General features: G+C 40.6%; 1 protein-coding gene across 11 annotated transcripts in view; it reads left to right on the plus strand.

Annotated features, from left to right (window-relative positions):
* Positions 1–16,833, plus strand: part of STK39 (serine/threonine kinase 39) — a 316,325-nt gene that overhangs the window by 268,728 nt on the left and 30,764 nt on the right. The window lies entirely within an intron of this gene.

The raw sequence follows: 16,833 nt of genomic DNA on the forward strand, positions 1-16,833 counted from the left end.
ATTAAAATACTCAGCAATTGAGCTATTTGGAAAGGGCTGTTTGCTCTGTGCAGCGCTGGAGATAGGTCTGTATAAATGTGTAGAGTGCATACATACACACTTTGAACATTAATTTAGTCACAGACCTAAGTTAATGTATTTGTAAGTTTATTTGATTGCAGCAGAAAGACAGACTGAAGTAAAATGTAATTCTTATTTTAACAGACTATAATTTTTATAGTCTGGTGACCATCCTCCTCCTGGCCCCAGAAATTCAGAGGAATTAAACAGAAGAAACATTTTCTTAGGAAACCAAGTCAGAAACTAAAAATAAGCTGCCTACACCTGTGGTGAAATTCACTGTCAGCCCCATCCACCCCCTCTGCTTGCTTATCTGCAAATTCTAATGGGAAGTGATTGACTTTCAGAGAGAAAGGTTGGAAGACTTCTTGTTTTAAAGACATCCTGATTTAGGAGGGAGGGGGCAATTTAAAATTACCTTTCAAAATAATAGGCAAACGTTATTTCCAGGAATTTTTAGAAAAGCATAAAATAGCACTTGTAGTTTCCTCAAAGGTGTTCTCAGTTTCTGTATTACAGGATTATGAATTGGCGCAGCAGTAAACCACACTGTAAGCCCTAATTTTCTAATTAACTTTGTCACTCTTTATTTGGTTAGGAGTTGTGGATCCTTTTTAAAACCACCGATATAGATTCCAGTTAAGATCTGCACTTAATTTCACTTAAATGAAACAAGAGCCTGCAAGTGGATTAGTCTTAGATATTCACTAAGTTAGCAGTCTTGCTCTTTTCAATCACTTTAAATTGTCTTACTTTATGTTAATCTAGATTTTAACTCTAGAATCAGATATGCCTGAGGATTACATTCAGTCTAGCCAAACTTTCTGACTGTAGAATTACAATAAACTCCCCCAAATAACCAGTTCCTACTTGTAGTGAGAATATCTTTAGTAGGTTTATCCTGGTGCAAGAAACGTAGTCTTTCTAATATGCCTTTTTTGTGTGTTTTTTAACACTACCAGGTACGTAGGATTTAAATTAGATGGCTTTTTTCCTAACAGTCTGCCCTGTTAGTAAATTGATTTGTCTTTGGCTAGAGTGAATGAGTGAGTGTGTGTGTGTGTGTGTATTTACCCACTTCAGAAATCTCTGAGCCCACATGAATTTTAACTATTCCATCAATAGTATAGTATTGTATATACATGTACATGCCCAGTTGTGCTTGTTAATAGACTGACAGGCAAATCTCCTAATCCCAAACCAAATCTTGCTATTTTTTTTTCAGTCTACTAATAGAGATGAAAGAGAAGATACTGGCTCCTAATTTCTTATATAACAGAAAATAGAACTCCTTGTTTACCCAATCAAAACAATTTTAAACCAAGAAAGAAAATTAGGTCAACATTTTAGACGCAATATGGATTTGTCATCACTATTTTCAGCTTCATGTCTAATTATAATCTTAAATTTGATCCTGTAGCTTGCATTTGCTTACCATTTTTTAAAAACAAAGAAGACCAGCTTGCCAAATCTGAGAAAATTTTTCTTCTTGCACTCCTTGAGTATCCAAAAGGCACATAAGAATGTTTTCACCCCAGATTCATTTTAAGATCAGGAGAGACCTTGACCCACCACATTGACACTTTCCCCATTGACATTCGTGTCCAGTCATGTTCCTGAGCTAATGTTCATTGAAAGTAACCACTGTCTTGGGTAAGCCATGGCAAGCATTCCATAAATTCAGGTCTTCCTGGAGGATTTCATGTCTGGGGAGACATAGAACCACCCAGTAGGAATTTGTAGTTAGGGAAGCATTTGAATAACCACGGGTGCATGCTCACGGGCCTGGCTCTACAGTCCTTCCACTCAAATACCCTGTGGCACACCATAAAAAGGAGCTGCCCATTAGACTGGGGAGGAAGATTTTTTTTTTTTTTTTTTTTTTGGCCTAACTTTTTAATAGCAAAATGCCTTCATCTTTACCCTTAGGGAGCCTGGTCAGCCTTAAAAGGTTTATTACTGGAAATGAGAACATCCCATTCAGAGTATCTTTTCAGTAATAGACCCCCAGGAGGACCAATTTATAACAAATCTTGAGACTTCTTATCCATTTGTGATTGTTAGCTAGATCCTTAGAAACTCAATATGTTCATGACTCTCTTCACTGGATGAATGGATCTGGGGTCATCACGCTGCCAGCTCTCTTCACTTTTCTCATCTGCCTGTGATATGCAAGGTCAGAAGGACAGGAAAGGGCTTCCAAATTGCCTAGGCTCTAACCTTGGTTTCCTTCCCTATGAGCTCTCAGTTCCTCACATTTTTCTTAATGTTTTGCTGCTTGTAGTTGTCAGTGGAACTGAGTGGGAAGTTGAGAATGGTATGCACTGAAAACTTAACATCTAGTAGAAAAACGGAACACAGATTAGGGGATGTGATTTAGACAACACTATACTTGGGAAACATAAAAATGTTATAGATTGTTCTGACAAATGGGCTTCTCAGCCCCTGACATGGTAGGCTTGCTGGAGCTCTCAGGATTTCTTTCTTTCTTTTTTTTTTTTTTAATTGGCTTTTTTACTTAGTGCTCATGAAAATTGTTATCAGGTAAGGAATGAATATGAGATAATCTTGATATATTTTTAGGATAGATTTTTTTTTGTAATGTCAAAAACACAAAACTTTATACAAAATGAGCAATACTTTTTATAGTTCATTACCAATAATTAAATACAACAGTTCAGGTGGCTTGGCATAATCTGAAATATCCACGAACATCAAATGTCTTCAGACTAAATAGTTGTTAGCCAATAAGAACAGATACTCCCCTGGGCTAATACTGAGAGTCCCCAAAGGGCTGTGGCCCAGGGGCCCATAAGTCACCGTGTCAGTGCTGGTTACCATGTAGTGGGCTCACTCTCTTCCCCTCCCCTGCCCAAGAGACTGAAGCGTCCTCACTGGTATCACCAGCCAGCATGAGGGACCTGGTGCCCATAACAGGGTGCTGCTTTCTGAAGGTCCTGGGATGCTTCCTATTACTGGGCCAGAGTGGTACCTGCTTCCATGCAAAAGTGGGGACAGGAGCCTTCTATCCCACTTTGTCATCCAGGTCCAGAAGCTGCCCTACTCCATTTGTTCAATAAGTAGGGCGTCTGATCTACTCTGTGCCAGGTATACCAGGTGAGCAAAACAGAGTTCTTATCTCCAGAAAGCCCCTAGTCTAATAGGAGAGGAAGACAGACACAGGTCTGAGTAAAATTACAAACCGTGAGAAGAAAAAAGTGCTCTTTTGTGCTATAAAGAAAGTAATAAACAGGGGTCCTCATTTAGATTCAAGAGCAGAGTAAGCCCCTCTGAAGAGGAACCTTGTGAGTGAAGTCTTCGATTTCAGCCTGACCACGCAGGGCAGAGAGGCACAGCTTGTGCAGAGATAATGAACTTGGTAAAAGATGGCCAGTGTGACCAGATCAGGTGAATGAGGAGAGGGTGACACGAAATAAGGCAGAGCAGGAGGCAGGGGCCAGAGAGTGCAGGACCTTGTAAAAGGCCATTCACCGCAGTGCCTTGTTAGAACCAAATCCTAGCCTTTCCACTTGAATTGAATCACTTTGTAGGTAATATATAAAACTTAGCCTTTTTCCTATCAAAAAGGGCAAGTAAATGCTTTCCTCTAGCCTCATTCATTCTGCAGGGAGTCTACGTACATAGTTTACGTGGGCTCAGATCCTTTGCTGCCTGGACTTGAGTCCCATCTGACCGAGGTGAGTAGGACAGGACAAGACCCCTGGAGGACTTGAGGAAGCAAAACTGAATGGTGTTTCAGCACTCTGTGTTCATTTACGTTTGAGGGCATTGAAAAGTGAGGTGTAACTTAATGTTTGGGGACCAGGAGAACTTCAGAGATGCCTTCTGGTGATTCCGAGTCCAATTATTCTATCAAAGGGAAGATAGGAGTTCTAGAAGGGGGGAAAACTTGGGCATTAATTGCAGATATCTGCTTCCATGTGTATTCCCAAGGAGAATGAAGTATATTTTTCATTTCATAATATTGCCTTAATTATGGTGTGGGCTAAGGTAGCCTTAAATATACAGTAGAACTATTATCATTATAGTAGAGTACAGAAGACATAAAATATTCATGTTCTTTGGGTTACAGCTTAACTTGCCATTTTGAGTCCACTAATTGTGGGTGAATTTAGCAAATTTTCTTTCAGGGACCAATACTCTAATTACCTAAATTAAAGTAGGCATTCCAGTTAGCCTTATGTTCAGAATCAGGCATAGTAAAATAAGTTCTTGTTTAGCTGACCTTTATCTTGGTGAACTGGATGTGGAACTGAGACCATGTTTTCTCACAGTGGTGATTTCTAGAGTGTTTATAAACTAGTAAAGCCATCTGATAGTCCTGGTCATTCCTTTTTTTACCCTCTATTTACGGGCTTTATTCTCTATGCAATACTTTCTTTCCAGGAAAAAAAGCTTTCCAAATTTCTGGAGTAGGGGAGAGTAGAGACAATAAAAACACTGAATGGCATAGAAATTACTATACAGAACTCTGTCCAGGCTCCATTATCATACAGGCTCCATTAACTAACATCTCCTGTAATTATTTAAATAACCGATTGCGGATTGATTGGTTATTGTCTCTGGAGTGGCCTTCTGGCTTTCCACATTGTTTACTGATTTTTGTGATTTAACTGAGCAAACATCCCCATCCTGTTAGACTCTCACCAGCTGAGACACACAGAGACCGGGTGGTATAGGCAAAGAGCACCAGCTTTCAAATTAGATGCAGGTTCGGATCCCAGCTCTGTCGGTTAGTAGATGTGACTTTGGGAGGTTACTTCATCTCTTATCCTCCATTTGTTCTTACTCACAGAGGGACTCACTTAACCCACAGAGCTGTGATGAGTCGTATTTTGATTACATGGAAAGGTTAGTGTGATAGCAAGCCTGTAAGAGCACTGGGTACATGGTGGTTCTTTCCTCTTAATACTTGGGAGTCTGTTCATCTGGCCCCCACATAAGACTTCTTTAGTGAGATACCAGCGAGAGATGGAAGGCAGCCCTATGTATTCCCCGAGGGAAATGAGATTCCACTCCTCGGCAGGGAGTGGAGATAGAAACTCTACATGAGGAGGAATGACTGAAGCCCTACAGTCTACATAGTATCCATGAGAGGCACCAGATTTACCTCTGCTGCCTTGGTGCCGGGAGTGGGAGTTCCTGCTCTGGCCCACACAGCACAGCACAGTGGTAAACGGACACTCAGGAAGAGGCAACAGGATGATCGGTCCTACCAAATGGCTTACTTGTGGTCAGCCTGGAGGTGACTCTAGGGACACTTCGTTTAGTTTTCTACGTGTTTCCCTGTGACTGAGATTGCCCTGTCCTCCTGCCGGGGAGGACATCACATGTATGTACTGCTTGACCCCAGCAAGAGCAGTCAGGAAAGAAATGTGAATCTGTCCCCCTCCCCGCCCCCATCCCTATGAGGCCTGCCTTTTGAGCTCTGCTTCTATAGCCTAGGATCTAGCTCTTTCTCTCTCAGGTTTTGAGGGTTGTTTTTTTTTTTTTTTTTTAGTTCTAGTTCTTTCCCCCAGAGACTTACATCTTCCTCTGATACTTGGCAGCAGTAATGCCCATCAATCAAAGGGAGTTTATATCCTTGTCTCAAGGAAGCTCATGTTTCTTTTTCCAAGGGGGTGGAGCCATGCCCGTCACCTTGACAGGACAACTCAGAAGACGTTGCAACAGGCCTAATATTTTTACAAATGAGTAGCCGACCTCTGTGAACTTGACCCATTGAATTAAGTAATGCTCTCAGTTCCCTTGCTAAAATGCACTGGTGATACCTAATATCCTAGGCATCTCCTGCTCCCCACTAGGAGATAGAGATAATACTCAAGTATTCCCCCCACCTCAGCTCCATGTCTGCTCCCACCAGGTAAATTCTAGGGTTTTTTGGTTTTGTTTTGTTTTGTTGCTTTTTGTTTTTTCAAGATTTTATTTATTTATGAGATAGAGACAGGCAGACACAGGCAGAGGGAGAAGCAGATTCCCTGCAGGGAGCCCAATGCAAGACTCGATCCCAGGACCCCAGGATCACAACCTGAGCCGAAGGCAGATGTTCAACCACTGACCCACCCAGGTGTCCAGATAAATTCTAGTTTTAACAAGCAACTTAAACCTGTCTTCATAGATTTCTTAACGATTATTTAAATGATATAATTTTAATAAGATAGTTCAAAAAGTGCATCATTTCTTTAAAAAACAAATGGGATGCTTTGGGAAATCTGATAAAGGCACATTGTTAAATTGTTAAATTAAGTCGGGAACAGATAACTAGAAAGATTTTTTTTTTTTTAATATAGGATTTTTTTTTTTTAAATAGCCGTGGCCCCGTGTCACAAGATTGGTACATTGGTACAATGAATGTACATTGATATGATTTCAGTGAAAGCATTAAATTTGAAATCTCTTTGTATCATAGTTTTATGTTTCCCTGTTCAAACTGTCATTTTACATTAACCAGTTAACCCATACCACTGCCAATGTTATCAGATAAGAATATTTCTTCTGTACCCACACACAAGACTGACAATGCAATTTGCAGGCAAAATGAAAATGTAGAGCCCCTTGTTCTAAAATCAAAGAGAAATTCAGAACGGTCTCAACAGAGGATCATGGCCAGCACAGAGCCCCTCTATGCCTGGGACCCCATGTGTCTGCACAGCCTGAACCCCCTGACAAAGGGGCTGAGAAGGAGCAGTGGCGTTTGAGGATGTCCCTTGGCGCTCTGTTTCCAGTGCCAAGGAGCTGCGCACCTGCCCGTTGCTGAGTTATGGGTTGGGAGGTCTTTATACTGAGCCAGATCCATTCTACTTTAATCTCTGCCCAAGGCAGAACATATCTAATCCCCTTTTCAAATATTGATTCAAAACCTACCTTAATTTCATCTTCTTAATGAACTTTCTTCAGTGGCTATGTGGTTTTATTTTATATTTTTTTAAACCTCCTCCATCTCCTCTCTCTTGCTACGCTCTCTGGTTTTTCTGTATCCTTCTGAAGGGCAGTGCCCATCCTTATCCTGTACAGATGCCAAACTCCTAATGTGATATGGGGATTTGGAGCTTAAATGCGACTAGAATACCTCATTTTCACTAATGGCATCAAATGTTATATTAGAATTTTAGGTAATATAAATACCATTACTTATACTGAACTTGATAGCAAAGAAACCTACTTACTTTGTTAAAAAATTGTTAAATGTTTTATTATGAAATAATTCAAATTTGAAGGGAAGTATGTAAAAGGCTACTGATTTAACGTACTTCTCATTGAGGTTTGTTATTGACGGAATTGCAGCATAATTGCTCCGTGACACATCCCCATTTACAATCTTTTTTCAACTGGCTGCTACTTACCCAACATACTCTTCCTCTGTATTAGTATAGTTGAGTTTTACAACCTGAAGGCCTTAACTCTGTCTAATAGAACTTTTCTTCGTTTGGGCCTATATACATGGAGTGCCTATAGCTGTACTGGAGACCTCCTCCGGGGAGTTCTAAAACCAACATTCTTTCCAGCATAATTTTTAAGTTTATTAAAATTCTATGAAATGAACCTTGAAAGCATTATGCTAAGTGAAAGCAGCTAGACACAAAAGGTCGCGTATTATATGATTCCATTTATATGAAATATCCAGAATAGATAAATCCGTAGAGACAGAAAATGGATCAGTGGCTGCTGGGAGCTAGGGGGGAGGCAGGAATGGGGAGTGATGGCTTAAGGATATGGGGTTGTCTTTTGGAGTGATGAGAATGTCTTGGAACTAGATAGAAGTGGTTTCGTATTTCCAGTGTACTAAATCACAGAATTGTTCATTTTAAAAAGAATTACTTTTGTGTTATGTGACTTTTGTCTCAAAAACGCTCTATGAAATGATATTTAAATATTTGGAATTCAGCATTGTATATAGTATGGAACTCAATAATGTTGATATTTCTTTACTAGTAACTGATGAGTATTGTTTACTATATACCCAGTCTGACGTGCTACTTTTTCCTGGTAGGCATGAAGATGGTTATTGACAGTATAGCAATTCTTGCAGATACATAGTGTTTTAAGAGCAAATTAAATTCCTATAATATTTGAGACTGTCATTTCATTGTGCTCCTAGCAAATGGAAAGTTCTATAACTCTCTAGTAATGTCTTAGGTGCTAGTATATTCTCTCTGGCCATTCACTTGAGCAGTTCACTGCTTGGTGTAAGACTATAATATTCCACACTGGCAAATGAAAGTGTTTGGGTCAAACCTAGAAAATTTTCCTCTGGGGAGACTCCAAACAGGAATGTCTTTTGAATAGAGTCATAAAAATGGCATCATTTGTATTTACTACTAACATTCATTTCCAAATAAGATATATCATTCTTGGGATCCCTGGGTGGCGCAGCGGTTTGGCGCCTGCCTTTGGCCCAGGGCGCGATCCTGGAGACCTGGGATCGAATCCCACGTCGGGCTCCCGGTGCATGGAGCCTGCTTCTCCCTCTGCCTGTGTCTCTGCCTCTCTCTCTCTCTCTCTCTCTCTGTGACTATCATAAATAAATAAAAATTAAAAAAAAAAAAAGATATATCATTCTTAACAGATAATGGTATTTTAAGAAACGGGCAAGAGATCGATTTTTTTTTTTTTTGTAGTTCTGTGTTTTTGTATGGATACAATCAATACCTATTAGAAAACCACACAAGATAAAAGTTGGCTCTTAGTGTTTTGAAGAATTTGAATGAGTCTCCAGGAGAAAGTGCATTTTCAGTTGGTGTCATTTTAGCTAAAAGTAATAAAATGATTAAAATGATTTAAATAAGAACTGTAGCTCCCAGAACCGGAAATCCAGAGGACAGGGAGGGTTTAAAGTTAGTGTGCTTTTGGTGCTTCCTTGCTGATTGTGTTGTTTTGTTCCATTTCCCTAACCACATTTGGTAGGCGAAATTCAACCTTAATTATGTATTATAGACTTTCCCCTGACTTTAAGCCATGGCTCCTTTTGTTTGAATAGGTTTAAAAAAATAAATCCCAAACTGTGAAAAACTGATTTTTAAAATTACTCTAGTCCACATTTTCTATCTCAACTCTTAATTTAATCACAGTTCTTGAGGAAATGAACCTAGGCAGTCTTAATTGAATGTCTCTATGCCTGTGGAATTCTTTTCCTCTGATGGCATACCAAAAGTGAAATCTGTTGAGCTTTGAGTTTTTGCCACAAAGCCTCTGAACCACATTTTAGTCAATAACTCCTCTCACACCTTTTTTTTTTTCCTGCTCTGACTCCCAATTCCCAACTGTTCTTCAGCATTTTGCTATCGTGCAGAGGTGCATCCCACTGGCCCAAGGCTGGGATCTTGCCGACAAATGTATTTTTGTTTGGCTTGGACATTGTTTTTAAATTTTGGAATAGCGGCCAACATTTTTTTTTAATGGGAAAATTGACATAAGACTCCAGTTTTACCTTGTCTTCAAAAACCAGATCTGAAAACAACTGGACATGAAATCCTCCAAGGCAAAAATTCTGGCCCATCCTCTCTGACTGTTTTATATTCTTTCCCTGGCCCCTGAAGACATTTGAGTTTCCACCCCCGTAGAGTGCATTAGTGCGAACTGGTGCCGTCCTGTTTTCTAACTTCATATATAGCGTGCCATCTCCTGCAGACCCAGATAAAGTTAAAGATGATTTTCTAAGCAAAACACAAGCCTGATTGTTCCTGCTTTGATGAGGCTATCAACATATAAGGCTCTACAGCTTTTTGAAGACTCCCATACGCTTTTAACTCTTTGGAAATCATCAACATCCTTAGACAAGATTTTGGATCAGAAGAATTCAATGTGCACTTCATAGTCCAGTCTTGGAAAAGGTTTACAACCATTAGGCCAGTAAAAACGTAAAGTCCCACACCATTTCCTGTGATGGAGGAGGAGTTGCATCATCCATGAGGACTGACCCTAGGTAGCTGAGGAGACACAGAATCCTCAGGGAGCCACGCCATTTAGTCAGTTGTGGTTTGGGTGCCTGCAGGAGCACCCCCTCCAGAACACCCACTGTGAGTGTCACTCCTGCTGATACTCTGTCTATGCAGATTCCCTGGTCATTTATTAATACTTCATCACTCCAGCTCATTAAGGCCAAACCCAATCAGTTTGTGGTCCCCACCTCACATGTAGAACTGCAGCATCAACATTCATACCATATTCGTATGAATATATAATAAAGCAGCAGCAGCAAGGCATGGTGTTCTTGCTCAAAGAGGAGTACAGTGTCAGTCTCACATTTCCTATTGCTCTTGAGGGTTATAGTTTTGACCTAGCTCCAAGACCTTTTCCACCCCCATCAGACAAACTCATTTTAAAACCCAAATGCACATCCCTTTATATTTTTCCAGCAGACTGTCACCCTCTCCTTTCCCCTGACCCCCTCTGACCTGCCTGTCCCACACACCAGGGTGATGCCTGGGGCCTGAGTATACCAACACTAATAACAATCTCAGACCACACAACTTAATGTTCCATTCCTGGCTTAGTGTTTCTGGTCTGATTTAGATGTTTATCATGGAAAGTCTCATCATTGGGGAAGCATGTAAGTTGGAAGAAACCCTCATGTTCTCTTAGTAGTGACTTAGTTGGCCATTATAACATTTTTATGATTAATAGGATTTTGCAGACAGACAAGTTTTGGGAAGTGTTTATAACTACTAAGCATTCCCATATAGTCAGTGTTTGTTACTTTACCCACCTAGGTAATCTGGATTGTCCTTAAAATTGAAACTGCTTTGCACTATTTCACCATGGCAACCATTTGAAATCCAAGTTCTCAATAGGTCATTGCCACTTTGGACTCTATTTAAGCACTGTGGGTAGTAATGCCTAGTAAAATGTAATTTCTGGAAGATGCTGGTCGTTCAGTGCCTTTGTTGAGTGAGTTCACTAATAACTAAACTCCATGCACACAGGTTTTTTGTCTGCTTTGTTGACTGGTATATCCCAGAACACTCAAATAGAAAAACAGAATAATACTGAGTGCCTTGTAGATACCTGATAAATGTTTGTTGAATGAATGAAGGATTGACTTAACACCTACCATTCTGCATACTTAACACTGATCATTCTGCATAAAAATGTATGAGGTTCTTTGTGCTATTAGCTTTCATAGGTCTTTATCACATCACTGGCATGTGTTAGCAGCAAAAAGTCTGGGGGGGGGCGGTCTGCACTTGTACAATTCAGATTTATAGACTAAGCAGGATGGGCATTCCAGAGGTTTCTGTCTTCCAGAATTGTTTCAGAAACCAGAAGCTGGAATGTGGTCGTTTCTTACTACATTACCCAGGCAAGAATAAATTCATCATTTTTATCTCACCATTTCTCATTAAAAGCCCAATGCCAATATCTCGTCCAGAACAGTACCAAATTTCACATTTGGCTAACCTAAGAGCTGAATGTATGTTTGAATAGCACGCTGTAGGCCTATGGCAGATTAACTCTCTGGAAATGAAAAAATATATGTATTTAACTGACCTCCAGCCAGTTAGAAATAAATCCTCTGCATAATCTGCCAAAATGTCATTTGGTTGTGAACAGGGCATCTCATTTGTCCTATGAGATCCTGCATCTCAAATGTCAGGCCACTGCGGTATTTTCTGCTTCTGTTTTGTTCTTTCAAGCAGCTGTATCTATGATAAGGTGGATCTGTGACAAAATACAATTGTCATCCTTGTGTCATTAGCTACATTTTTGCTTTATTGAACTATCTGTGGGATGAGGAATTTTTTTTAAATGTAGTTTCTAACCATTTAGTTGGTGATTATGTTTCTGATTTCTTCTTAAGCTTTCAACCTATGGCTTCCTTTCAGTTAGCCCCTGGTATGATCTCTCACATCAAGTTCTATTCAAACAGCAACTAGAAATTTTAATCTACTATTACCACATTTAAAAATAAGATCTCGGGGCACCTGGGTGGCTCAGTGGTTGAGCACCTGCCTTTGGCTCAGGTCATGATTCCGGAATCCTGGGATCGAGTCCCGTATCAGTCTCCCCGCAGGCAGTCTGCTTCTCCCTCTGCCTATGTCTCTGCCTCTCTCTGTGTCTCTCATGAATAAATAAATAAAATTGCTTTAAAAAAAATAAAAAATAAAAATAAGGTCTCATGCATCTGGGTGGATGCCTTTAATCATGATTTTCTCATTGCTTAACACCTTATGTTTTGACCTATACTTCTGATGGATGATTGATGCATTTCCCTTTTTTAGTTCAGAAATTTCGTACAATTCAAAAAATTCTCTAATATGTGGGATCGAAATAACACTTAACAGGACGAAGTCACAGTTTCATTTTTGCTCTTCTAGAAGAACATACCTGTTTCTGGATATATAAATAGGGTTTAAAGTTTACAAACAATATCCTTTTTAAATTTCTTGAATAATTGTACACTTAGAATCCAATTGACATCTTGGTCTCATTAACTCCCATCACCCACTGCTGTCTGGCCATCCTCACCAGGACCTCCTAGGTGTCAAATTTACCACCACTCTTCCAGCATTGGTTGAATGTTTAGCATATCGATTTTGTTTTTTTTCTTGTTCTTGCATAAAAATCAAATGAATTCTCTGGTACTGTAGGTTCTTTAACAATGGATAGGAATGTACTGGGTAGCAGAGGGAATTTCGCCTGAGAAGAGCTACTTTAGTGAGGACGATCTATGTGATGATTCACCCATAGGGATCAATTCTCTGACAGTGTTACTTTTAAAACCACATGTATGGGGCACCTGGGTGGCTTAGTCGGTTTAGTGTCTGCCTTTGGCTTGGGTCATGATCTCAGGGTCTTGGGATCGAGCCCTGCATTGGTCTCTCTGGTCGGTGGAGAGCCTGCTTCTCCCTCTGTGCTCTCTCTTTCTAATAAATAAATAAAATCTTAAAAAAAATAAAACCACATGTATGGTCTCACATTCACCACAGATTTTTTTTTTAAGATTTTATTTATTCATGAGAGACACACACACACACACACACACAGAGGGAGGCTCCATGCAGGAAGCCCAATATGGAACTCGATCTCGGGACTCCAGGATCATGCCCTGAGCCAAAGGCAGATGCTCAACTGCTGAGCCACCCATGTGTCCCTCACAGATTTTTTTTTTTTTTATTCCTTATTTTGGCGATGACTAGCTTTGTTGCTGAGAGGATGATCCAGGTGGCGGTTCCTTATGCTGGCTTGGTTTAGAGCCCTGAAGCACCCGACAAGTGATGGAACATTGATCATACTCTTCAGCCCTCGCTAGCCCAGTCTCAGCTGTACCAGCTAACAGATGTCACTACTGAGGGAAAAAGTAACAGCCCAGAGTGCTGCTCCCCTTGACCTGTGGGGGGCTAAGCGCTCTGGGCAGATAGTGTCTTCAGTGCTGCTCTTGGTTAAAGCTGTAGATTGTTCCCTGTTATCACTATAGCTACCCATTACACAAAGCATAGAGCATAAGGAGACAGTTAAGCTGCTTAGCCTGCTGGGGGTGGTATTCGAGTATCCCTAAATACCAGAGTTCTTTAGGTGGTTTTATTTTTTTAAGATTTTTTTTTTCATCAGAGAGACAAAAAGAGGCAGAGATAGGCAGAGGGGAAAGCAGGCACCTTGCAGGCAGTCTGATACGAGACTCGACCCCAGAACCCCAGGATCACACCCTGAGCCAAAGGCAGACGCTCAACCACTGAGCCACCCAGGTGCCCCTTTTAGGTGGTTTTAAATGGTTCATTCTCTCTAAAGAATTTTACGTGTGAGCTTCTAAAGTTGTCGTTTAGTGTAAACTAAATCAGCTCTGTCACCATGTTCTATGCTGGCAATGCGTTTTTGGTTTGGTTCTGTTTTTTTCCCCCTCTCCTTATATTAATATGATGAAGCCTTCATCCAGGGAAGAAAGTGGTGGTGGTTTTTTTCCCTTAAGGCAGGAAATAAGATGTAGAAGTATCAACGACAAGGTAGTCCTCAAAGCAGCTTTACCTTTCCGTAGCTTTAACTGGGACTAGCCGTCAAGTTTTTGAGTAGTTGAGGTGTTTGAAAATCTTAGCTAAAAGGCACGAAGATCTGAAAGGTGATAGTATTGTATGTTGGAAAATATCACCATAATTCTTTCTAAAATGGTTGTGCTGGAGAACAAGGAGGGCATTTTGATAGTGCTTCACTTCCTCTTTTGGTTTACTATTCAGGTGCCCAAGGAGACCTTCATATAGGCCTCACGACTGCTTTGCAGGAGCAACATCAGCTTTTAGACAGAATGGAAGCCACCCTGGTGCCTGTAGGGGGGGATTGGTGCTTGTGAGGGGCACCAATAGTGCCTCTTAAATCCTGATTTTTATCTTAAATACCTGCCTTAAAACAATAAATCTGTTTTAAGATGGTAGCTATCTGGGTAGCATTCACTATGGTTATGCATACAAGTTCTGGTGAGCCGTTCAGATCCTACATCAGCCCCTCCCGAGGTATGTGACCTTGAGCAAGGTACTTCCCTCTGTGCCTCAGATTCCTCTGTAAATATGTTATCATTAATGTTTTTTAAAGGTTGTATTTATTTATTTCAGAAACAGAGAGAGAGAGAGAGCGCACAAGTAGGGGGAGAGGCAGATGGAGAGGGAAAGCCTTAAGCAGATTCCCCACTGAGCAGGGAACCTGGCACGGGGCATGATCCCTTAACCCTGAGATCTTGACCTGAGCTGAAATCAAGAGTCGGATGCTTAACCTACTGAGCCACCCAAGTGCCCCATTATCATTAATTATTAAGACTAGTTTTATTTATCCAGAGTGGCAATATCACTATTCTCATTTGCAGAATTCCTCAAGGTCAAGATGAGGAACTATCAACCCAAGGACTTGCTCAGCCAGTGGTCATTAGCAGTCAATGAAATTAAAATCTTACTAAAAGGAACTACAACAATATGATTGTTTGGGGGTTTCAGTATCCTTGGGTGACTTAGTGCAGACTGGTCTTAGTGAAAACATCAGGACCTCCCCCCAACTGGTGCCGTGCCATCCTAGGATCTGATTGTAATTCCGGGTATCATCTCCTTAGTGGTTTGTTTTATGAAATGATTGGACAGCCATGAACACAGTACATCCGTAAAAGAGAAACATTATTTACCTTTTGTCTCAAGATTAGCATATCTTCAGATTTCTCATAAATGCTCTGCTACCCTCCATAGTTAATGAACTCTACTACCACAGATGTATCTATGATGAGGAGGGATGTTATCAAGAAGTTTACATCCCTGCTCCTTGCTCGTCTCAACTTGGCTAATCTACATCTGCTAACACTCTTCTTAGCACCCTGGAAGTATAGGATTATGATAAGTCTGGAGACGGGGGTGGGGGTGAGGTGGGGGGAGGCATTAATTTTGTAGTAGAGCTGTAGTTGGGCCAGGAACTGCATTGTCATCGCTTGTGCCCTGTCTTTTGAATCAGGAATCGACTTTCAGTTGCAACTCGCAGCTTTTCACTCGATTTCTTCCACTGGGTAGGAAGAGCCAGATCTTCCCAGAGCTAATGAGATCTCGCTGCCTTAAATAGCAGTGGAGTAAGCAGTACTGCCTTGTTCTCTCTGAGGCTACACGTTACAGCCCACAGTCTTGTTTGCCCTTTTCACTGCTGTCAAACATTCTTCTGATTTTTATTCCTCAGTGCATTATTGATGATCATCCCCAAGTCAGCATCTCTTTCCCAGCTCCTCTTCTGTATTTTGATTGCTTGTGACTCCTCTTAGTCCTCGATCTCATTACTGCCCACGCCATGAGCCCCTTTTCCACATCCTCCTAAGAACAGCTCCCTTCCCTGAGAACATCAACCGCTTTGTTTACATGGATAGCAGACTACGTGTGCCTCATGATGACCTCATGGTGTTCCTCTCTTGTCTCGTCCCTTGCCAGAAGTGTTTTGTCTGTCTCCTTCTATTCTTTATTCCTTGAATCAATGTGACACCTATTCCACTTATTTTTCTTTTTTTATCTGCTACCTGTCGTAAAAAGTCTAAATCCATTTGTTGTACTCCGCTATCTAAGGCTGAAAGACAGCAAATTGGTATCTTCTCTTTTTATTAAAGGAGGGAATGGAAATCTGAAATTCAAATAGTTCTACTGTGTTTCATATACTTGTGAGGAACTTGTGATATCTGACCCCTTCATAAGTACAGAACATTTCTGCAAGTTTGGTAATCTTCTCATTCAGAAATTCCAATATCATTGCAAAGGACTAAAACAGAAATTGCAATCATTGTTCCCTGGATTACCTTGGTTGCTATTTTTAAGCATAAGAATGATTTGGTCCCCCTGCAGTCCTTAGAGACCCAGCACATCCTCACTGCTGGCTATCACATTTCCCCAGCCATTCTTCTAGTAACTTCTGATAACAGCAAAAACCTTTTTGATAATTATCTTGACTGTGTCTGGCATTAAGGCCAAGGTTCTTGAAGCATACATTCAAGATTGTCTCTGCTTTCCCCATCCCAAAGAAGATTGGAATTTCTAATAACTCCGTTTATTGTGCAAGGAGGTGGTGCTAGTCAAGCACATATAACTGGTGAATTCGAATCTAGAGAAACAGAAGTGAGATGAAGACTTAGAAAAGCTGTGCCAAGTAGCTAAGTACTTGGCAAACTCGATATTTCCTTCCATCCCAAAATACTGCATTTTATTTAATGAATAATATAGAAGTGCAGGTCCATTACAACAGTGAATCTTAGGCTGCTAAGAGTTTAAAGTTAAGGTGGTTTGAAAGCTACTAAATTTCTAGGATATTCATTTCTTG

This window comes from Canis aureus, chromosome 34, assembly GCF_053574225.1.
Source record: "Canis aureus isolate CA01 chromosome 34, VMU_Caureus_v.1.0, whole genome shotgun sequence".
NCBI classification, from domain to species: domain Eukaryota; kingdom Metazoa; phylum Chordata; class Mammalia; order Carnivora; family Canidae; genus Canis; species Canis aureus.